The 24,039-nt window shown below is 43.4% G+C and overlaps 2 long non-coding RNA genes across 6 annotated transcripts; one reads left to right on the top strand and one right to left on the bottom strand.

Moving 5' to 3' along the window:
* The first annotated feature begins 159 nt into the window (after positions 1-159).
* On the top strand, positions 160-11,789 carry LOC127322151 (uncharacterized). Of its 4 annotated transcripts, XR_011746871.1 has the most exons (10): positions 160-1,089; positions 1,530-1,687; positions 1,777-1,882; positions 2,095-2,175; positions 2,273-2,377; positions 2,604-2,779; positions 8,373-8,486; positions 8,971-9,165; positions 9,375-9,469; positions 11,369-11,789. It is a non-coding gene; the product is annotated as an uncharacterized lncRNA (long non-coding RNA). The 4 variants fall into 4 exon arrangements; XR_011746873.1 differs by lacking the exon at positions 1,530-1,687 and having other exon boundaries at positions 8,373-8,481; XR_011746872.1 differs by lacking the exon at positions 1,530-1,687 and having other exon boundaries at positions 161-1,089; positions 8,397-8,486.
* A 7,041-nt stretch (positions 11,790-18,830) lies between these two features.
* LOC127308189 (uncharacterized) lies at positions 18,831-22,355 on the bottom strand. 2 transcript variants are annotated; one of them, XR_011746332.1, is made up of 7 exons: positions 21,810-22,355; positions 21,152-21,307; positions 20,963-21,029; positions 20,785-20,847; positions 20,373-20,551; positions 19,808-19,866; positions 18,831-19,320 (listed from the first exon to the last, which is right to left on the bottom strand). It is a non-coding gene; the product is annotated as an uncharacterized lncRNA (long non-coding RNA). The 2 variants fall into 2 exon arrangements; XR_007856336.2 differs by having other exon boundaries at positions 20,369-20,551; positions 21,810-22,354.
* Positions 22,356-24,039: the final 1,684 nt, after the last annotated feature.

The following is a 24,039-nucleotide window of genomic DNA, read 5'->3' as shown; positions in this document are numbered from 1 at the left end:
TAAACGAGGAGTTGCTGCGGGAAGTGGAATGGTTAATTAATTACTACCCGCCTTTGATTGAAGGCACAATTTCCATGGTTAGTTCTGGCAGGTAATTAAGGATTGTGTGATCAGCCAAAAAAAAACTTCTTCGCGTTTTGATCTGAGCAGATCAACAGCTTGCACCCAAAAAGAAACACAAAGCGCATGTCCAGGAAAAAAGTCCCTCTCCTCTCGCCGCCGGCCAGCGAACCCAACTCCCACACGGGCCACACCTCCCCCGGCTACCCATGCCGCCGCCGCTCGCCGGCCAAACTCCGGCGCGCTCTCCCCGCTCAGTTCCTACGTACGCGTCCCTCCAGCGCCACAAATCGCGCCCTCCGGCGGCGGCGCGACCGCGGCTCTCCACGACGGCGGCCGGCGCAGGAAGACGGGGACGCGCGGAGGACGTGCTGCTGGTCGCCTCCCCGACATTTTGCCTCCTCGCCCTGCTGTGAAACCCTAGCGGCTGGGCTGCCGCCCGGCATACAGGACGACGACTCCCTGCCCCGCGCCATGCGGCTGTCCCTCATCGCCCATTCACCGGCCGTGGGAGAAGCTGCTCGTCCACCGGAACCTCCAAGGTCGCCGCCGTGCGCGAGCTCCGCCAACCGCCTCGCCGGCGTCTTTGCGGGGTCGCCGGACGCCATGGACGCGGCAGCTAGCGCCTAATGGGGTGCGTCCACGACCTGCAGGACTAATCCCCACCTCCACGCGGCCGTCCAACAACACCTCTCGTCTCGCCACCCAAAGGTCGAAAATTCATTCCCCTTTTTTTCGTGCTGGAATCGGCTCTATACTCACTTACCCATTTTTGTATGACCGCGTATTTGCTGAGCTGCTAATGCAAACTGCCTTGCTCTAGACCGCCCTCGGTTTTAATACTAGCATTACGTGATTCAAATTTACCTTGTATGCATCCATATAAATTTCCCAACCAACCGGAAATTGAACTAGTTTTGCATGTATGTTCGTTGTAGCTGTTGTTGTCTAGACAACCCACCTCGTGAGTTCACCGCGGTAGCGTGCGATGGCATCGGGTGGCCTTCTTCTTTGAGTCTGTGGTTTTTGGTAATTTTCTTGTTCCTATCCTTTGTCCTCTACCCTCTCCATGGTAGCATGGCCATCTTGCTCTTCCTATGTGCGTTTGGGATGTTGTGTGTTTGATATTGGAAATTCAGGAAAAATATGATGGTTTGATCATAGTGGGTTTTGTTGGAATTGTTGGAATACCCCTTCATATTTTGGTGAAGAACGCTGCGGCTAAATGAAAGCTTTAGCTAGTCTCTGTTTGCATTCTGTGTTAGTTTCTTATGTGCGGTAACTCGCTTGAGCAGCATATCACGCTGACACCCCATTCTGCTCTGTCATTGCATTTCCTGATGATATTCATCTGGGGTAGTTCATAGGATCACATCAATGGAGCAGCCTATATTTTCTTCCTCTCAATTGATTTTTGTCCAATGTTGCTTTGCATCTTATAAGCCTTAAGCATTTTTTTTTGCTTGTAGATGGCAATTGATTTCACAACTGACATCCAAAACAGCATAGAAAAAGCAAGCGGAACATAGCAGCAATTCAAGATTTGTTCATATTTGAATTGCTGCAGTTGGTGAAAAGCTTATATCTACAATGATGGCTTAGTAACCTAATTATTGATTATATTTTGGTAATTGCACAACTCTGTATATGTATACTTGATCATTAACTTTATTTCCTATGCATACTAACCCTCGTTTCTTTTTTCTAACATGTGAGGTGCACATGTGTATGCGGTCATGTCACCCAGCTGCTGCTACTGGCGATGGCTCTGGTGGCTCAGCTGCTGTTGGGCTGGCCATAGCCTCCGCTGCCCAGAAGCGTGGTATGAACAGAGAAAGACTAACACTGGATTAGTAGACTCGCGTCCATGTGTTTAAATACAGCAAATGCTGCATTTCTTGGTGATTCTTAGTGCTTGCGAAATAATGTCTCAATAACATGCTCTTCTTAATTAGTGGCTTCTATTTGTGTGTGGTAATGAAGTTCTTGTGTTGCTGATATTCATGTATAATTTCTTATGTCATTTCCCATTAGAGGGATGCCATGTGCCAAGCAAAGACAGGATGGGGAAGGCTGCTGGTTGTATTGCGTCACACAAGAGAACTGTCTTACAAGGTTCGTAAATCTGGTCGTTTGCACTTTTGTGTTGTGCACATGTACATTTATCACCCTTTTCTTGATTTGCTCATTGCTTTTGTGTTTTGAATTGAAGGTTGCTCTATTCTATGGATTTATTTGCGGCCCTCATTGTGGTGGGCACACCTGGAAGGATTCTAGCTCTAGCTACCGATAAGGATATTTCTTGTAAGAATGTGAGGTATATATGGTTATGATGTATGCTCTAGATAGCGAGAGCGACATTTATTTGAAGAATGTTCAGTCAAGTACATAATTTGCATTTCATATTGCCATTCAATATACCGTGGTTTTTAGTTAGTTTTTAGTTAGTTCATACTAAAAAACACGGTATATTGAATGGCAATATGAAGTTATATTTATGTCTTTGATATCTATTATTATAAGGAATGTGCATATGTATGCAGGGACGACCAAATCTTCTGGAGTGTCCTCATGCTGCTATCTGGCATGGTTTAGCGCCTATTTGGAGTGTCTGGGTGCGTCTTTTGACCCTGCCGGCGGACAAGACAGGGTGATCTTGCCAAGCAGGGCCTCATCGAGGGCATCACCAAGAAGCTCTAGGAGGCCGTTGATTTTGCAGGTTCTTCTCTGTAATTTTGCAGTACTCTTTCTAATCCGCAATTGCGGTGTCTAGCAACTCAATTATTTTTGTTCTCAGCCAATTCAATTCACTGTAGCAAGCTGTTGATCTGCTGGTTTAGATTTTAGCTTCTAGATTTTTGGGTGCTTCCATCTTGTGTGGGTTAAGTTGGAACCCTACTCCAGTTTGACTTTTGATAAATTTGCTTGAGAGCTGACCATGTTTTGTTCTTGCTCAGTTGTTTCTGCATTATTGTGTAGTAAATCTCTAGCAGTGCAGGTAGATGCTTCAGTTGGAGAGCATCTCATACTGAGCTGAAATTAATAGAGCTGTATGGTGATTTATGTTCTGCTGTTATTTTAAGAGAATGGAAGACATCATTAATAGTAATGTGTGGGCTGTTGGGTGCCCTTTGTAGATATAACTTTTGACATTTGGTATAGTTATCTCAGTGCTTGATGCATGCCCAAGTTTCTTTTTTTATGGCTGATTGGCATTATTATGCACATGATGTAGCTCTTGATTTGGCCTGTTCAGGTTTATTTCATTCTGGTTGTATGCCTGACTTTCAATCCGGTTTTCCTAGAAGGTGGAGCACTGCTTCAGTAGCTATGCTAAATCTCTATGTATGTGAACTGATCCTTATATGATTGTGATGTCGGTGATCTTGCAGGTGGAGCCGAATGCACAAAAGATTGTGGAGCATCGCAGGAGTTAAGACATGTTGCGGTAAATGGAAGAAGATAAATTTTGGCGTGTCTCGCTTCGTTGTCGTGCAGAGTCACAGGTGATTTTCATACTTCCCACTCCTGGTAAGGGCTTTCTAGGGCTGCCATTTTTCGTGGTTAGATCTGAATTCATGCGGTGTTCTTTCAACAATCTGATTATGAAAAGGCCAAGAAAGAGCAATTGCCAAGCCAATCATATGGAGATGCATCTTGCAGGGGCTTCCCAGGAGGCATGCCTGGATTTGCTGGGGGGGTCCGGTGGTGGTATGCCTGCAGCAATGGTTGGTTCTATGCCTTGAGGAAGGGGCGGTGGTATGCCTGCAACAATTATTGGTGCTATGCTATATATGCCTGCAGGAATGGGTGGTGCTATGCCTCGATGCATGGGTTGTGGTATTCCTGATATCATCCTAAATGTAAGTGCTTGGCCACTACCTATCTTTCTTTATCTTCCTTCTAACCTATTGATAGTGGAGAAACCTCCTTTATACAACTAGTTGACTTTTTTTTTATTTTGTTGTACAGGACCGTGACCTGATGACAACCTTTGGTGACCCTGAGGACATGGTGGCACTTCAAGATGGTACAATTTTCCAACTCAATGGGGTCCCCCGCTTGCTTTATGGGTGCAATTTCATTGTTATTGTTAATAATATGGTGTGCATGACCAGGGGTTTCTTCATTTTTATGGATGATTTGGTTTTGTCATTATGAACATGATTGAGCTTGTAATTTAACCCACCCTGTATGGAATTGTGAGAATGCGCTCTAGCAATGCACATATATGTTTGAGTTGCCAGAATGTGCTCTAATAATCTGCTCGGCTGCAATTGCTTTATTATGGCTGCTATGGCTGTTGAGAAAACCTTTTGTTGTTAGTAATAATATGATCCGGATTGAACTGCATGATAAGCATTTGATGTGCAATGCCATAAGAGTAAAACAATCACATGTGTTTTTACTTACGTGTAGAATGCGTTTATTGATATGTAGTACATGTGTCTAAAGTTTTGTTTCTGTTATCTTCCATGGTGCTGCTTAGAAAAGGCCATCGGTCTAAAGTCAGGCAACTTCTAGATTTGGAATTTACGAGTTGGTAATTTTATTTTGCTGTGAACATAATTGTGTTCTATTTGCAAACCCAGGATCTACAAGGGATGCATCGTCGCATCCAGCGGTAGCGAGAGAAGCAACTCTCCTTCTCCCAGGCGCAAGTAGAACTCGTGACATGTGTGCCGCTGGCAGGTAAAACTTCTTTTTCTCTCGACTATAACTATTTATTGCCGATGATGGTGTGTCGCTGTGATCTCATGAAGTGTGACAGGAGCACAAGCCCACTTGACCGCTGTGTTGCATGGGCAAAAGGCGCTATCATATTGCATCGCTATGAGCTTATCCTGTTTTGTCTCTACCCTGACAAAAAAAGAAACTGTGTTGAGCATACAAGGGACCGTTTAGTAGAGATGTGGCAAAATGAATCGAAACAAAAAATGATGTTATGATGTTGTCATCGGGATTAGATGTGGTTGATGGTGATGGTTATTTTTTTTAAATGGTTGAATGAATTCTCGTGGTTTTCGTGGATGATGCTTTCAGTGGTTGTTTTTGTTACTCCTGTTTGGATTGTGTTTTCGGCTTGAATGCAAGAGATCTAGTTACTAGACCGATTGTCGTCTCTTGTAGATGGTTGTTTTGAAATGCCATTTTTGTTTTCTATGGATTTTGCTTTTTGGAACGTTTGGATTCCTACTTGCGGATGACTTCTTTTTTATCGACTCACCATATTGAAATCAATATTTCCTTTGTGTCATAGTCTCATAGATGTGTGGTCGCCTTCATTCATTCAACTATATCTATAGTTACCTTGTGGGAACAGATTCTAGTTTTGTTGACTGGCAGTAACACTGAAACCTATATTTTATTGCGATTTTGAAAAAAGGGAACGAAAGGGAAATTGGTGAAACAAGTTGTGTTGGCATATGATCAACTGCGGTAATGTTCTTGGGTACTTCTCACATTCCACATTAAATTTTATTTCTGCACTTATTATCATTATGAATCTTCCAAAATCCTGGTCCACAAGGAAATTGGAAGTTCTTCCTGAAATAGAGGATAGAAACTTGGAGATTTTGATGTAGCCTATGTTAGTTTAATACTCCCTCCATCCATGAAATGATGTTGGAGATTTGTCTGAATTCGGATGTATCTATACACTAAAGAGTGTCTAGATACACCTAAATTTAGACAAACTTGCCACATCCTTTTTTGCACAGAGGTAGTCAATGCACTTCACGGACTGTGTTCGCATGACTCTATTTTCTATTCATGATTGTCTGCTCGTATCACTTTTGGACGATGTTGTTCTTAGGATTTATTTGGTGCTTCTTCTTTTTAGGGACGATGGATGGATTCTTCTCTTTGAGTTTCATTTAGGGGAAAAGATAAAAACTTTCTGATGTCTCGTCAAAATTTGAGTTATTATGTTGTGTTTGGTTGCAATGAATTGAGCTCTGAATTGAATTGGCAATGGAAAATCAAATCAACCAATTCAATGGAATACCACAAAGAGTGTTTGGATGCGCGTGGTATTCAGCTACAGAATTCAGATTTCAATGGAATACCAAATCCTGTTTGGATGTCACATGTGTGAAATTGAGAGTATTTTTTACTTTGAACAATATAACATATGTAATATGAATGAATATAGCACAAATAGCAGAAAGTGGACAATTATGCTTACAAATAGTAGAAAGTGGATACATTCTGTCTTACAAATAGTTTGTGGGCACCTAAGCCAGCTGAAAATAAAATTGTTGTCAATAGACTCGACACAATGATTCGTTTGTGGGCACCTAAGCCAGCTGAAAATAATAGTAGACCGAGACACCTAAATTCATCAATCATGATAGCACCTGAATGGCTTAGATTAGCTCTGAATCATGCACTGAGATCCCTTGATACAGCTTTCTTTCGGTGAAAGACAGTAAACAGCTAAGTACAGAACAGGCATGAGCGCGTCTGCACAAGGCAGGCTCTCGCTCGTCCACGCAGGGGAGGCCGCCAGGGGACACCGGCGCTCGTCCGCGCCAGGGAAGGCCGGCGCTCGTCCACACCAGGGAAGGCCGGCGCGCGTCCGCGCGAGGGGAAGTCGGCGCTCGTCCGCGCGAGGGGAGGCCGCCGCTCATCCGTGAGAGGGGACGCCGCCGCGCGTCCGCCGCCCGTCGCCTCTCTACCACCGGCGGACCTAGGGCTCGGGTCGCAGTGGGCAACAGTGGGGGAAGGGGACCAAGGGGGAGAGGGAGGGGAGGGGCGGAGGAGGGCGGAGGAGGTCGGCCGGAGAGGGGACGGAGGGAGAGAGGGGCGGCGATGTACCTGGCGGCCGGCGATGCGAACGAAGGCGACGGGAGGATGACGGCCTCGTACTTTTTCGGGAGATTGAGCGAGCCCGTCGCTCGATTCAGAGGCAATACAGAGGTCGGGAGCTCTGAATTGGGCTACGGGTTAAGTTGCCCCGTGCGGGCCTCTCCTTAGAATTGGGCAACAATTCCACACATCAATACCTAGCACATCCAAACAGCAGAATTGGGCCCTCAATTCTAGATTCCCCAATTCAGAGTCCAATTCCTTGCAACCAAACACAGCATTAGAGTACAAGTTAGTATATCTGATTGAACAATATTTGGGATTTAAATATAACATTCTATGTCGCATAAGAGAAGTGAGTTAGCATTTATCACAATTTTGGTAAAGCGTAGGGAGCAATCTCTATAATACTTTGGTAATGCATGTTGACAAAAACATAGAAATTTTCTAACTGTTTCAGCAGCATCACCTCTATTGACAAAAATAAAATCACCAGCTGAACAATATGGCACGAAATTCAAGTTGAGTATGTACCTATCAAAGGATAATCATTCACACTTGAAGACAAATTAACTTACTGTGTGCCATTTGTAATTCTAATAAGACTTTATTTTATTCTTGACCCTTCAACACATAATTCTTGCCCAAGTTCTATCTCCTGAACTATTTAATTTTGTCAGAAGTGAGAATGGAAGGTCGTGCCTATATGACCACATTGTTTGCCTTTGCATGGTCTATATTATTTGATGCTCCTCATTCATATGCCTATCTGCCATTCATTTACTCCAGGGTAGCACTTGTTTGAGATGTGATCCAGAACTGGGTTGTCCCCTGCTTTTCTCTAGTCATATGCTTTGTGATCTCTGATGCATATTTTGTACAGATTATGACAAAAAATTGAAGTAGTTTTGTTCACACAAATGTGCCATCACTCCATCTAGGGTATCTTACTGCTGAATTGTCCGGTGGATTGGTCAAATAGAAGTTGTTCAGCAGTTTTGCTACATTTTATATTTTTGTACTTCAGAAGTCTCTTTAGACTTTGGCTGTAGTTTTGTCCAGGGTGTCTCTGCTGAACTTTTTGGTGGATTGTTCAAACTTGTTCAAACTGAAGTTGTCCAGTAGGTTTGCTACAATGTTGATTTTCGTACTTGAGAAATTTTGTAAATTTTGGGTTCAAGCGCTTTGGGATTCGGCTGTATCTAGACTTAATCTTTGTGAGATTTAAGAGATTGTTCAATATGGTTTGATCTGTCTTTCCTTTCAGTATGCAGGGGATCTTCTAATTTACCCTTGTTTACTACCTTAGTTATCATGCACCTACATGTTATCTTCTCTACAAAGTTAAGACCAATGATGTTGCTTTACATTACAGTTAAATTGTGATAGCAGTTTGATTCTTTTTTCTACCGGCGTTTTAAAGTTCATCCTGCTAGATATTACATTTTATATGGAGGCCCCAAATAGAGCACTTGTGTGACCTTAAACCATTACACTCCCAGACTTCTCACTTCTTGCAACCCTAGGCGGCGGTGGCGGCGGCAGGTTCAGGAACGATGACTTGCTCCACTTGGAGGGCTCTGGGGATAAGAACAACTACGATGACTCATAGTAAGGTGCATCCTGCTATCTTTTATGATAACTTTGTGGTTTGGTGGTGTTGTGTGTAACACAATATTTGGTGCACAGAAAGTTGTAGCTGATTTGGACAAAATACTTGCAAATATAGCTTGTGTGTAGCTGTTGTATCGTGATTGGCTTTGGTAACCTTAAGTTTGACTAATCATTTCCATTTATTTGTATCGATGAAGTGCAATTCCCTTATAGCAAGAAGCTGGATTCTCAGTTGGTTAGTACATAGGCGATTAACGGAAATGTATATTGATGATGAATGAAAATTTTGCGTGAAATGTCACTTGCAGACATGCAAAGTTGTCATATTAGATTTAAGCATTTCTAGTGAAGTTTGCATCTAAATTATTCTAACATTGGCTCATAATTTCAGGGTTACTAGAGGCCTGATTCCTTAAGGATTTTAGTTCCTTTTATACTCTGTTCCAGGTTATTGTCATGTATCTAATGTTCTGCTCATTTCTTTAGCATTAGGCCATGGAGCACCTCCTCCACCTCCAATGTTACCGCGGGCAGCAGATCGTGGTGCTAGTAGTGCAGCCGGCTGGCTGGCCGCCATGAAGAAAATGGCAAGATTCCCAAGCAGCCGCAGCTGTCAAGGCACTAGAGATGGAGGCCCTCCTCCATGGCTTCAATATGCCTGTGTCAAGCTCGGACGCCATGGTAAGCTACCCATCTATGGTCCTCTCTGAGTCTAGACCCAAAAAGGCAAAGATTTTTTTCTTGCTCATCTCTTGCAAAGAAGAACCCCTCAATTCCATGTGCTCGTACAATTTTTTTTTGTATTGCTATGAGAGTTTGTATATATTGATGTATCTGATAAGATTAATCAATTGGTGGCACTCATCTGGAAATGTTGGCATTGCATACAGGTGGTGCGCTCTCTGGATTGTTTGAGATGGGCCATTTCTGGTGGATGAGGCGCTAGAGCATCATGACTTGTACGCCGCCAGGGAGGAGACGACAGGTAAGCTTTGCCTTTGCACTTGCTTTGCTCCATGAAAGAGATGTTGCATATATGGCTGATTCGCTGCACTCGCTTATATATTTGATGAGTTTGCAAATTGTGCTTTGTGTTTGATGCAATAGATTGTCTTGTTGAGTTTGTGGCATGCTCTTTTGTGGTACAAAAACTTGAAGTTGCTGTAACCGCTATGTTTTTTTTGCATCCATCAAGGTTTTACTTGTTTGTGATGCTTAATTTATTTTCGGGCTTCTTTGATCTGGATAATGAAACCTCAAGAGCGACCTCAAGGACCTCTACATCAACACTGTAATGTAAGTCCTCGGAGGACCAACAGTTCAAACTTTGAAGTCCTCGATTTGTCCCAGGTCACTTGCTGTAGAAAACTGATGTCCGGTGTTTTACCGTACTTTGTATTCACAAGAGTTTCTGAAACTGTGAAAGATAGTGAAATAGTGAACTGATACCGTGCTTCACTTGCTGTCACTTGAGGATTGTATTCATACATATTTTTACTTGTAGCAATGATATATCCTGACTATGAGGTTCGAGTTGATGGCTTGTGGCATGTTTGAGGTTACTGTTTTATGGCAGGGGGTCATGTTGAAATCACTCCTTACTTAGACACACCTGGTATAACTGCATATGTATCAGTTTTTTCTGTTTTCCATTGCTGCTAATTAACATGTAGTACTACATGAGAAAGAATAGATTTATTAGTTGTTTCCTCGCATGATTAATTTGTTCTCGCATTTCCATGTGTCTGTAACTCATCCTTGTAACTTAAAAATACTGTTATGTTTTAGAGTCAGAGAAGTCGATATGTCATTACACCAACTTAGTTCAGAACTTCATATGTTTATATCTTGCAGCCAAGTATCCCCTTAATGCTATCAAGCTACTTCAAATTCCTATTGAACGGAAAGGTGGTATTTTCATGCCATGAGATTCATCTAGTGAAATTATAGTGTTTGATTTGGCTACATATTGAGCTATTTAGTGATTCTCCGGTTGAGCTATTTTTGTGCTAATGTAAAAAAAATTACAAGTCATGCTTAAGTGATATTGTCCTTTCTCTTGACCGTGGATTCCTGACCCCTTCGTGATTCTTGAAACAAAATTGGGTGCCATGTCCTAAGTGTCAAGGAGATGGGCTATAATATTTGCATCTAGAGATTTGTCAAATCACTCTGGAGTATGGCCAAAGTTGCTCTGGCATTAAGCATGTTTTCTAGTAAACTGATGAATGTATTTTTCATGAGCATGACTCTTCATGGTTTAAATATTTCCTTGGGTGTATCATGCCTAGGGAAACTTGATATGTTTTCTGTTTAAGACATATTTCAAATGCTTCTCTTTAATACATCACGTACAAATACTCAGAGTTGCTAGCTGACTTTTCTATGATTTACATGGAGCCTAGGCATTGGATACTGTCGTCAAATCTGCTTCGTTTGCATTGTACTTCTGCTGCCTGTAGGTCTCACTCCGAGGCAGTGATTTGATTTATTATTGTCATCCAATGCTTCTGCGTAGTGGGGCATGTGGTCCTGTTTCCCTACATGGTCTTTTCTCTTTGTCATCAATCCATGTTTGTTAGTCGTATACCTTTCTATATCTCTGATATTGCCTTGTTTAATGAGAGTAGATATCCAAGTTGAAGAAAATAAATAATGTGATAAATAGCTTAGTAGTATATGACATTTTCGACTCCTTGGACTAATGTTAAGAAAAGGGGTTCTAGGCTAATTAACTAATAAAATAAAAGAGATCATATGTTCATGTTTTTTATTGGTCAATATGCCAATGGAAACAGACATGTTTCTTATATTTTCACATGTGAATATGAAAATTCGTTTTGTTTTGCCTCAAATGATTTTGTGTTGTTCTGTGGTCGTGCAGGTGACGGATGAACAGGATGTGCGAGCTTCTTTAACTGGTGGTAGTCGGATGCGATGGTGGAGCAGTATGCCTCGTAGCAGATTTGTTGTCTTTCCCTCTCGTGAAGGGGAGAAGTGGAGGGGAGGTAGCCAGGAGTGAGGGAGCCATGGATGCAGGTTCCGGCCGGCCAGGCATGCTTTTTGTTTGTTTATTTATTCCACAGATGTTGGAACCAGTTAGGTACTATGCGATGTGGGTCGATACAGTGGGTTGATGCTCTCTTGGCTATAGCATCTTCAACTATTCTTTTCCCGTGCTAGATCAATTGGCCTGTAACATCTTATTTTACCTGTTAGATTCTGCTGTGTGAGGTTGTTTACTTAAGACAAACTACTTTGTAACCTTTAGTCCTGAAGGTGTCGAGTACATTTAAATATCACAATTTGCACATCATTCCTCTCTTTTATCCATTATTTTGCCAGGTGATAAAACTGTCTAGAAAAACAGCATATTTGCTGTCAAATTGGTAACATCAGGTCTAGTGGTCTAAGCAATGTTGTACTCCCTTCGATGTTGGGGCATTTTCTTTGGTCACTCATTTTAGTTTGTATTTAGTCTATTTTAGTGTGTAGGTTCACCCACTTTAGTTTAGATCTAGTCTACTTCAAAAGTACCTTTTTCGAAATGGGTTTCCCCAGCATCTGCATCAAAATAATGCATACGGCCGTTTTATTAAGATATAAAGCGAATCCAGTTGTACACACGAAAGACTTCAAAAGTACCTAAAATATCTTTGGTAAGTCCACACGACATGCAAATGAGACCCGAGACAACAAGGGAGGCACCCGGGTTTTGGTGTTGATGGTGCTGCATGTGTCCCACGTGTTGCAGTTCGAAGTAGTGGGAAAGATGAAAAACATTATCCGACTTGTAAGTTGAGATGTGGGTGTGATATTTGCAAGGATATTGGTCCCCTATAAATGATATTGTTTTCTTCCATAAAAATATGGTGTGTCACTGGCGCACTCTCTGGAAAAAACATGTTACAAGTTGGAGGCGAGAGAAAGGTGAAAGATCAAACCGGTGTGGTGTCTAGATAACTGAGTGAAACCATAGTGCTAGCTAAAATCAGTTCTTCTGGCTACGCCTTTGGCTAAACTACTGAGTGAAAGCAAAGAGCTAGATAACATTAGTTGAAGGGTCCAAACGAAAAAAGTAATCCATCAAGTCTGCATGCTTTCTAAGGCTAACTTTTCCACTTCCCCATGCTATGATTAGTCCACCAGCATTTAATATTCAGTCTGGATCAATTCAAGCGTTGGCGTGCCAGGAAGCAATTGAAGAGGTCATCTCGTCTTCCGAAAGAAATTAAAAGACCCAACGCCATGTCACTGATCCGTGGCATTTTTCATCTGCACCGTCCATCCCCTAGATGCCTTTCCTACAACAAGCAACTCATCATCTCTCTTCTTCAACCTCCCTCACCTCTATATATACAAGCCACCAGTCACTCACCGCGTGCGGGTTACGCGTGTGACTTAGACTTTGACTTTTACTTGTCGAGGAGAAGGAGAAGGAGAAGGAGAAGGTATCCTCTTGTCGTGGAGTTCGTCTCTAATCCCAAACGCTTGGTCAGGCGTGGAGTTCTTCCCTACATCCATCAGGTAATTCAACATGCGTGTCTTTTTTCTTGTCATGAGAACCTTGATTCAGCTGATATTCGTCTTCTCCTCCTGATGTTTTTATTCTGGGTGTATTTGTACATCAAGTTTTAGAACACTGATGCGACTGTTGGCATTTGGCTCTATTGCTTCTGCCCATGTCACAACAAGAAGGAAATACAATCTGATAAATAAGTTGATTTGGTAGGTGGATGTGTTTACTCCTACTCCGTCTGTGTGTGCAAACTTCCAAGATCAAACGTAATTGTATTTGGAGTATATGGAAAAAGGCCAGGTCTAGCATGAAAAGTGATTGCTATTTTCATCATTCTTCCTTTCTCATCTTGAGAACATGTCAGGTCATGCATCGGGGTTTTACTTCAAATTTAGACGGAGGGAGTACAATTTTAGAACGAATCGTAAGTTAGGTGAAATGAATACTTCCACTAGATCCTCATTTTTGCCAACTACGCCCCCTATAATCGGGGTGAGATTAGTAAATTGGTTAAATGAATCCAATGGGAGAGGAAATAAAAATCCAAAAGAACGGAGCTAGGTATGCGGCTGCTCAAGAACGGATCTTTATCTTACCTGCTGGAGGGCAGTCTTTCCAGTTTTTCAACAGAGTATCTATCTCTTCGCCGCTTCGCCTAGGTGGAGGTCCCTCGACCTCATCCTTCCCATTGAACAGGTCTCCACGCTTCCTCCACGGGTCATTCTTGGGAAGCCACATTCGATGCCTCATGTAGACGTTTTTGAAGACGCGGGATCCTTACCCAGCTGTAAAAACGGCGTATTTTCCATGCACCTCACACATGCTTTGTGTCCGTGGCACACCTGGCACGCGATATATCCGTATCCAAGATAGTCCTGCACCGTCGTCAACAGTGCGGCTTTCATACGGAAAGTTTCTTGTTCGTAGACGTCCCAAGTTTCTATCCCTTCCTCCCACAGAGTGACTAGCTCCTCCTTCAATAGCTCCAGATACAGGTTGATATCGCTCCCTGGCTGCGTCGGCGGCTCGATCTGTTGGGCAGCCGAGTTCATCGTAGATCAGATCCCGTGCGCGAAGAGGATCGGAGGGATCCAATAGTAGGTAATCCACCAATCTCATGGATCCATGGTTTCTGCTGATGATATGTCACCTTTTTTTTTCTTTTTCCCATCTATCTTTGGTTGCTCTAGCTTGTTTGCTGAGAAATACCGGGGACTGTTTTTCAGCAGTTAAGTAATTCAAGTCGACACCTTGTTTATTTTCGTCAGCGCGGCTGATTAGTTGGAGTGCCGTGGATATGCATTTTATTCATCCGTTGGTCGTGTGAGAAAAGAAGGAGAAAAAGAAGACATTTTAATCCATAGATCTGCGCATTATACGCTTTTAATTAGCGCTAGTTTTGTTTGGATCTGTACGTCTCACCTGCAACTGCAAACAAACATACACACGCGCACGTCGTGAATTGCTCTCGCGCGCGCCATCCACGGAACGGTGCGGTGCGGTGTGTTTGCTCCCCTCCCGATGCTCCGTGCACGCAGCCATGAGGGTACACTTCTGCCTTCAGTTTGGCAACACGATGTTAGAATTCAGACGCTCTTGCCGCTGAGGCGGACGATGTCGCGGAAGCACGAAGCGAAGGCTTCCATGGCTTACTGATGGTGATGTAGTATTCCACTTGATTTGTTTGGCCAGCATTGCCAGACCAAGAAACCACATCAATTTCAGCTTATATATATGGGGCTTTTAAACATTAGGAATTTCCGAGTAAAACCATATGTAGTTTATTTTTGTGAGCATATTGATATCTTATTTGTATTTTTCTGATTGGAAATGGATTTTACATATATTTGCAAAGTCTCAGCATTTTTCTGGATTTTTGGAAATAAACTAGAATCACTAAACTTACCCGGACAGGACTACCCTCAGGCACTGACTGGTGGACCATCGTCCACGTCAGATATCACGTTGGCGTGGACCGGTCGAAATCGTTGACTGGTCAGCGAACGACTCTCTCGCTGCCAGTGACCATCGGAGGCGAGCCCGGGGCTTGCGTGTGGATGGCCTAGTGGTTTCTTTCGACGCAGTCGGGGAAGGGCTCAGGGAAGTAGGCGGAGGATGCCCGGTGCGGCGAGGCGGACGCGGGGTAGTTTGATATTAAGCGGAAGTATCTGACTTATACTCCGCCGTATGTAAAACAATGTCTTAGATTTATTTAAGTGCGGAGTGCGGATGCATGTAAATACTATATAGTGTGTAGATATATATTTAGATTTTGATTTTAAGACATGTTTTCATGGACAGAGGGAGTAGTAGAGGCCATGTAGCATCCGATTACAATATCCTATGCTACTGCGTGTTCAGTACAAATGAACTATGAACTACTGTACTAAAAAGAAAATTCCTAGAGAGAAGCAAACATGTCGATGCGAGGGATCATGGTCAAAAGAAGGAGGAGTAGATGTTTGAGATACACTATAAACGAGGAGTTGCTGCGGGAAGTGGAATGGTTAATTAATTACTACCTATGCGCCTTCCAGAGCCTCTACCCTAGGGACAAATCAGCATGGTGGCATATTTGTCGTAAATATCGGGAAGGATAGAGCCAAAGAGATATACTTTTTCGTTCTTAAGTGAAGAAGTTAGGACCGCGGGTTAATTTCTCAAAAACTAAGGACCAAAATGCTAAACTACGCCACTGTTTGTTCTGGACGTTAGATCCATCGGAAGCAAGGTTTTAAATAGCGCGCTATTTCATTTAGCGAGGACCTTCTCCAAATGCTATGCACGTTATAGCGCGTGGCTGCGCGGTGTGCAAGGATGTCTTTGCGCCAGGGCAGCGCGTCGTCCGGCTCCCCTGCAAGCACTACTTCCATGGCGACTGCATCTGCCCGTGGCTCGCCATCAGGAGCACATGCCCCATGTGCCGGTATCAACTCCCCACGGACGATGCTGAATCTCCACAGGCACCGCAATTGGGGGCTCTAGTAGTACCGGTGGCGCTTCACGGTGAAGCACAGCAGGTATGATCTTGGACACTGTGGTACTAGTAAATTCTTCGCTGCAATGTCGTGGTATGCTGCAGGGATTTTTGAAGGGTTGGAATATGACTGTTTGTTTTGGAATTCAGTGGCTGGTATAGCTTAATTTGTCAATGGCATACGGTTAGGAGATTCGTGTAGTTCCAGTATGCAATAGTCATGCAATTCTTAGTATATGCTCTAGTGACTGTTCTTTGTTTGCTTTCCTTATCGAAAATGGGCATTTGTCATTCAGGAAATTAAAGCTACCAGTGGTCTTTATATATTTGAAATCTTATTCAACTCGAGCATTGTCTTTTCTAGAATGCATCTAAGACCAGCAGAAGTCTCACATATGAATTGTAGGAAGCATAACAGAAGTATTTAGGAAACCAGAATTTTAGAAGCCTGAAATCACATCAAACCACTGTGTTTATCCAACCAACCAACAAGAGGCCTGTGCTGGGAAATTGCCTGCAACGACAAGTTTCAGCTTGCGTTGTAACTCAAATGGGCTAACTGGCCACTGCTATCCTTGAACAAACTGGTATCAATCTGTTAGGCAATGTGGTTTAACCACCTTTTGTTACCAAGTTATATCTGTGTCGTCAGATTTTTAGTACTATATATCAACGCACATCTTTATGTAGTCTTTAGGAATAGAATGCACAGGAGCATACCTATGATGAATGACCTTTTAGTGTCCAGGGTTGAACATTTACCGACCAGTCAATATCGATCTATCTATCCAGATTTATGAATTGTTTAGATCCTCGATGCTCTAATATCTGACAAAACTGTGGGCATATGATGATGTCCTATTCTACTGTGCTTATGTTTGAGATGGGGTAAATTTTGATCCTGCGGTTTATTCCATATAACAATCAGTACCCTACTGTCATATATTTACCAATTTTCATCTATTCCCCATCTTTAGCTTCTATTGGACTCTGCAACACAATTTTCAGGAAGGCTTAGGGTGTTTGGCTGGTACCCTATCCAGCCCTGTTAAATGTTGGCAAGAATTGGCTTGCCAATTTTTTAGCAGAGGATTTTTGCGCCCTCACTTTGCCAACTATTTGTTAAAATCCTGTGAGAAAGGTGGGTGTGTCTCCATTGGCAGCCAAAATTTTGGCAACAAACCAAACAAGTGGCATAGAATCATAGGCTGCCAATTTTTTGGCATTGCAAATTTTGGCACCAACCAAATTTTGGCACCAACCAATGGTTGATAGTTCTACCATTTGGAGTGAGTTTATCTGTCGGCCATATCCAGGAAGCCTGCTTGGATAGTTTCTCGTATGTAAACGATGTTTGGATCTGATAACTCTTTACATTTCGACAGAGCGGAGACAGAGATGGAGGCGACGGCAGCCAAGCCACCACAGGTGGTGGGGACATGGATGTGGCCAGTGGCCACGGCAGTACGTAGAGGATTCTGTCGTCCGATGACAGCGTTACTGACCAGGTTAGCGCATAGTAGAATGTACGGTTATTCAAAAACTGTCCGTTCATGACCTCTGTAAAATTCTATGGTGTGCAATGGGATGCTCGTTTTCAGCACCCTGGAGGGTGGAGCTGGTTGATCGAAACCTGACTAGTCCTAATCCGTCTATTCTTCTCAGCCACCAGTAATCAAAAGTAGAGATGATGTTGTACTAGGACTGTTGTTTCCTCAGATTTCAAATTTCAGGCAATTGTGAATAGCAAAACCGAACAATTTATCTGTCTCATAATAATATGTTATATGCTCTATTTCAACATAGGAGGAAAAAAATAATAGGTCGCCACATTAGTAGTACAGTAGTATTATATGTCCATCTGGCTACGAGCCATACGAATGACACGGTGCATTTCTATACCTAAGAGCTATATCTCTGGTCTCTCCTCTGTACACTCTGCAGCAGCTAATTCAGCCTCATCCACTCCCATGCCATCGAGCTTCCTCTGCAGCTCCGACGCTTCCTGCCGGAGCTGGGCGCTCTCGCGGGCCACGCGGCCGTGCTCCGCGATCACACGGTTGAGCTCGACGAGGAGCTTCTGGTTCGCCGCACGGAGCCGCGCTGCCCGGGACGAGAGCTCGTCCAGCCGCCTCTGCTTCCTCACCCGCGATCGCTTCGCTTCGCTTCGCTTCGTCAATTCACGTGCGTGCACGCCGCACCAAGAGTCGGACAACTCACTGCTGCGGTGCTGCCTTTTCGATTCCACCCGCCCCCGCTAGCTGCATTCAATGACGCACTTCATTCGCTCGCTCCGCCGCCGAGGTACGTACGTGTCTCTCTTGGCTTAATTTCCTGCACCTCTTTACTCCTTGGCTCCATTATTAATTAATCCAATCCAATCCAATCCTTCCTTGCAAACCCAATCACAACCATGTTCTTCTTTCTTTTGCCCCTCCGTATGGAACACGGAGGTGCCAACCGAATTACCACCATTTCCCTTCGTTTCTGTAAGAAAAATAAAGATGGCCTCGTTTCAGTGGCCTGCCTGCCTGCCTGCCCTGCGTGACTACATCCGCCCAATTAAAACACCACTAGCTTAATTGAGCAACTACATTTTTTTTTCCAAACCATGTTTGTGAAAATGAATAAATATACAGTACGTGCCTCAACAGAGAAGAAATGCAGCATGCCTCTCTCCATCTCCCTTTCAGCAGCACAGAATAAATACATTCCATCACATGAGAAATTTCCTTGCACATCATCCTGTCTCGCTACATCACAATTTTCACAAATCTACGACTTACTAATATTTACAGCCAAAGGAACAGAAATGCAACAATCATTAATTACATGATCAACTTTGAGGACTTCAAAACCACGCACGCAATCAATCTCCGCCAGAGGTATAATCAAACAGAGATACCAAACTGTAAACATCAACCAAATCTGGGACAACAGTTACATACACAACACATTCATGAGGAGTTACAAGATTCTTAAACCTCCGCTGCTCATGACAGCTAGAAACAAAGCAAAAGCTGCATACAGATTCTTCAAACAACCAAGGCGTATATATATCATCACATCCATTGCCTATTCCCCCCAGGTCTTCCAACTTCCATCCAAGCAATCCGCGTATGCTTCAGCTAAGGCAATACTGATGCCCAATAGCAACAAAAAGCTCCAGCAATCCCATCCTACAAATACCACAAACGTGGCATACGAAACCTGCTGATCATCCCTACAAATATTATCTCGACTACTACTCACCATTATCACAGCAAAATGACCTAGCTACTAGCTATCTGGTCCTTTCCTCTGTCTTCTTCATCTACTTTCTTTCTCACTTTACCTATACCTGAAACGCAAAAACACGGTTCCAAAGTCAGCTAAACCAAGCCCTCAACATATAACATTCCTTTCTTTCTTACTAAGCTATTAACATTTCCAACAAGTAGCACACAACACGGCTCCATCTTTCAATGTGCATCAATGACGAGGCAAAAACAGAGTTCATCCATCTTATCTTATCTTAGGCAGCAGCAAACAACACTTTTAACACAGCTTCTTAACTACAGCCAGCCACATTGATGATCTAGCCTAATTATATAATATCGGCAAAGCAAAGCATGATCCCGGATCTCTTAACACTGCATGCAGGGGTATAAGGCCATCAAGCCCAAAACAGGAGCTGCTTTGCTCGTGAAATAGAAAAACACACAGAGGAGCAAATATGTTTGCCCAAAATAATAACAGCTCATCACAGTCAACGGAGCATCTTAGCATGAACAGCAACCATGGTATCACGGGGCATGCAGACCAGGGAAAGGAGAACCAAAACTCACCCAACCACCTTGGAGTCGAAGAAGATGCCCATCGCTCTCGTTTAGTGCTCCTTGTTATCCTGGAGCAAGAACAAACATATTGGTCAGCAAAGCAACCAATTTGTAAGAAGATACAACCTAAGAGAATACCAGCAGCTTGTTACCCAGATCAAATGCATGCTCAACCATTTTGAAAGGAATTTTTAATGCAACAGCAATCTAGCATTACCAAGAGCAAAAAGTAATACCAGGACATCCCTAGCATCAGCAAAACTAATCCCAGGAAACAAATAATCAGTAAATGAAAACTACAACCATCAGCAACAGCATAAAATATGCCAGGCCGTGGACACCACCATACATATAACATATTCAAATCACATTGAATAAATTGATTCCAAGCATCGAACTCAAGGAAAATTTGCACTAGATGTCAAATCTCTCGGCAAAATAATCCTCGATACAATAATCAACACTCACAGCAGCAAATAAACCAACAAATGCCCCAGCACTATTTTCTGACTCGGGCCATCACTCATGCTATTCAAAAACTGCATGTGAAATACATGCCTCAATACATACCTACCAGGCTCTTGACGGAGGCCTCGTAGTCAATCCGCAGCAACCAGAGCGCCTCCCCACGGCACTCGTGGATGTTGCCTATGACGTCCGCTCCCGCGCCTCCTCCTCCTGGTTCCCCACCGATAGCGCATCCCGGTACACCCACTTCTCACCTTTCAGCTCCTTCTCCAAAATGATTTAAACCTGGAAAAAATGCAAGATTTCATTCAGTGCTGTCTATGGATGATGAGCAGGAAACAATAAACAAAACTGAGCACATACTATTGCCCATGCATCTATTGCCTAAGCGCACAACTAGTTTTCATTGACTGAAACAAGTTCCATCCATACCTGCATGCATACTCTACTGCCTAAAGATCCAATCAGCAGGAAAGGAAACATTTTTTTAAAGATGCATGGAAGAGGAGATCGCTCACCAGGCAGAAGCAGCAGGTCAGTGACGTGGACGCCGGCAGCAGCTTCACCACCGGAACAGCAACCTGACATGAGTAAAATCGAATCACAATTGAGAACAAATTCTCACATCTATAGGTTTCTACACTATATACGAAAACAAATGCAGCAACCGACTCGAGTGCAGGGCAAAGAAAGTACCGTTGGATGCCAATATCGAGGAGCTCCTGACAGCGGCGCCGAGGTAAATTCCTTGTCATATGAACACCTGCAGGCGACATAACCAGCTGAGAACAAAGGTTGTTCTAACTCCTAGCGATGAGAAGTCAACAAGAAAATCAACCCAGCTGAGACACAAGTAACTAACATATGACACAGCAGAGCACTTGCCTGCCTTGTTGAGACAAGGACCGAGGAGACAGGGAATCTGCTTCATAATAGCCTCCGAGGCTAAGAAAGCATGATACTTCTTGACAAGCTTCTTGTTCTTGTTCATCTTTGTAAGAGCTTCAACATCCATGGAATCAAAAGAACTGCCTTCTCAGACTGCATTAAGGTGAATAAGCAAATGTAAACATCAAAAAATCCCACTCAAATAAATCTGAAGAAACTCTTTTGGAATAGCAATCCAAAACCTGACATCATAACAAAAACTCTTCCAGAAACTCACATACACGTATTGTACTAATGGATTTATACCACATTCCATTGAATTCACAGGTTCTATCTTTCTATAGTGTAAGAAATTAATATATATCATAACTAAATGCATTACTCTACAGTTTTCGCTTTCAAACAAGTCGGACTTCCTACAGTTTCAATAAACGGTTCAATTTTCACCACAAAATAACACCTCAGAATCTCAAGATTTATATTTTTGCTTACTGCAATGTAAAGAACAGCACCACCAAAGTGAGCTGCTGTAATCACCTAAGTACACAACAGAATTTCCAAACAATACAGAACTACTACATCGATCTGCCTTGCCTACAATTAACAAAGATGCATTTTTTTTTTCAATAGGATAGACGCAGGAAGTGGAAGCAACCTTTGGGACTAGAATCCTTGATGGCGGCTCGGGACGAGCAGCCCCACCCGACCTCCGTTGCTCGCGTCGGCGCCGTGGCGCCCTGGTGGCCGGCAGGGTGTCGCCAGCGTGCAGGCATCTGCACCGCGATGCCTCGGCCCCGCAAGCGACGCGGGCATGCGAACTCGACGGGGCGCCGAGCGCCGGCGAGGAAGCAAGCATGCCGCGCCGGAATAGCTTCTGGGCTGAGGCGCCCTCGCATCTGCAAGGATGTGCCGGCGGCGTAGATCCTAAGCGGGAGAGCGGCGGCCTTGGAACTGGGAGTGGAGGGAAGAGGGGACGTCCAGGTCCGGCGCAGCGCCGAAGCCGTTCCGTCGGAGCGTCGTCGCCTTCCACGCGTTGCAGAAGGTGAGTCGCCTATTGCTTCGTCGATGCACGAATGGAGGCGCGGGGAAGGAGGGTCCTGCGGCTGGGAGGAATGCCGGCGGCGGCGGAGGGGCAGTCGGCGGGATTGGATTGGGTTCAAGGTGGGTGGGGCGAGAGATAAGTGAGATTGGGGATACGACGGGGTGGCGCTGCGTTTTTCTCACTTCTTTTTTCTTTTTTTGTTTTCCTTTCCCTTTTTTTCTTTTTGCATTGCGCTACGTTTTGGCCAGCCTGCGTTTTTTCCTCGGATTGTCAAAGTCAAACTTTGTAAATTTTGATCAAATATTTACCAAAATATATTAATACTTAGAGTATAAAGTCTATTGTATAGAATTGCCATAAAGAATGTTTATTTATTTATTATATGTAGTTGGTATTATGGATATTTATATTTTCTTATTACTCTTGGTCAAACTTTTCAAAGGTTGACTTTTCACTCAACCTAGAACGCAAACTTAATAGAAAAGGAGGAAGTATTGCATGCACTATAAGTAGGGTTTTGCATGCACTATAACTTTGTAAGTTTGAAGTCTTCCTATGAGGTAATCATGCTTATGAAGGAGGTGCCACCTCGGAGTTGTGTATCCGATCTTCCTCTTCGCACAAGCACACCACACCTATATACCACAATAAGACATCATTCAACAGGGGAGGGCTTATGACCCCCTCTCTCGGTTTCAGGCGAAACCTTCCGTGGGGCTAGCGACGTCTACCAACTAGCTTTTGATCCGGAATGGTGATTCCATGTGAATCTTCTTTTTTGTTTGTGTTGTTGTAGCTAGGTACAAGGAACATAGAACCTCCAAAACGAAGCCAAATGCTTACAAGAGTTGGGTCGGTAGCCACGAAGTGGAAATTTTGTACCATATAAGTTTGAAATCTTATGGTTGGGTTCTCATGTTTGCAAGGAGGTGCCACTTCATAGGTGTGTATTGTCTTTAAACCTTCACACCAACTTTATATTCCTTTTGCAAGGAGGTGCCACTTCGTAAATGTCTATTGGCTTTTAACCTCCACACCACCATTATATATCCATAATAGGATCCCACGCAAGACATATGCGGATTTTGACCTTTCCTCTCTCGGTTTCAAGCGAACCCTGTTTCATGGGACCCGCGCCTTTCCTTCCAAAGTGGTAATTCAATGCTACTCTTCTCTTTGGTTGTGTAAGTTTGGGTCCAAGGAACATGAAAACCCTCTTGTAAGATTTGGGCCGATGACCTCGGAGTGACGATTTTGTACTATCATATGAAATCTTCCTTTGAGCTAGTCATGGTTGTGAAGAAGGTGCGACTTTAGAGCTGTGTATTGGATTTTCCTCTTCACACCACCCTTATATATCCATACTAAGACCCCATGCAATATAGGGGGCTTTACGACCCTTCTTCTTCAGGTATTAGGTGAAATCTTGTTCCACAAGCCCCATGACATCTCTACTCCCTGTATTTCATTCCGAAGTAGTGATTCCATGTGAATCTTCTCTTCTTTTTTGTGTTAGAGTAGGTTCGAGTAACATTACAAACCCCCAAAGAGGTTAAGCTTTGCTAGATTTGGTTTGGTGGCCGCGAAGTGGGAGTTTTGCTCTATAAGTACAATTTTTTCCTCAAAGGTAGGCATTCTTGCGAACAATGTTCAAGAAATCGTTAATCTTAACTTATCGGCCATCCTCAAAATGAAGATTAATCGCTTATCGTCCGATTAATCGATTTTATCGGTTGCCCATTTATCAGCTTAATTTTTTGTATATTCTAATTTGCAGCACTCAATTTTGTATAATATGCTATGTAAAAATAATATTGGAGCATTAAGAAGAAGTATTACCTTG

This window comes from Lolium perenne, chromosome 6, assembly GCF_019359855.2.
Source record: "Lolium perenne isolate Kyuss_39 chromosome 6, Kyuss_2.0, whole genome shotgun sequence".
NCBI lineage: Eukaryota > Viridiplantae > Streptophyta > Magnoliopsida > Poales > Poaceae > Lolium > Lolium perenne.
Note: the sequence above shows the minus strand (reverse complement) of the source record. Positions and strands in the feature narration are given on the sequence as shown.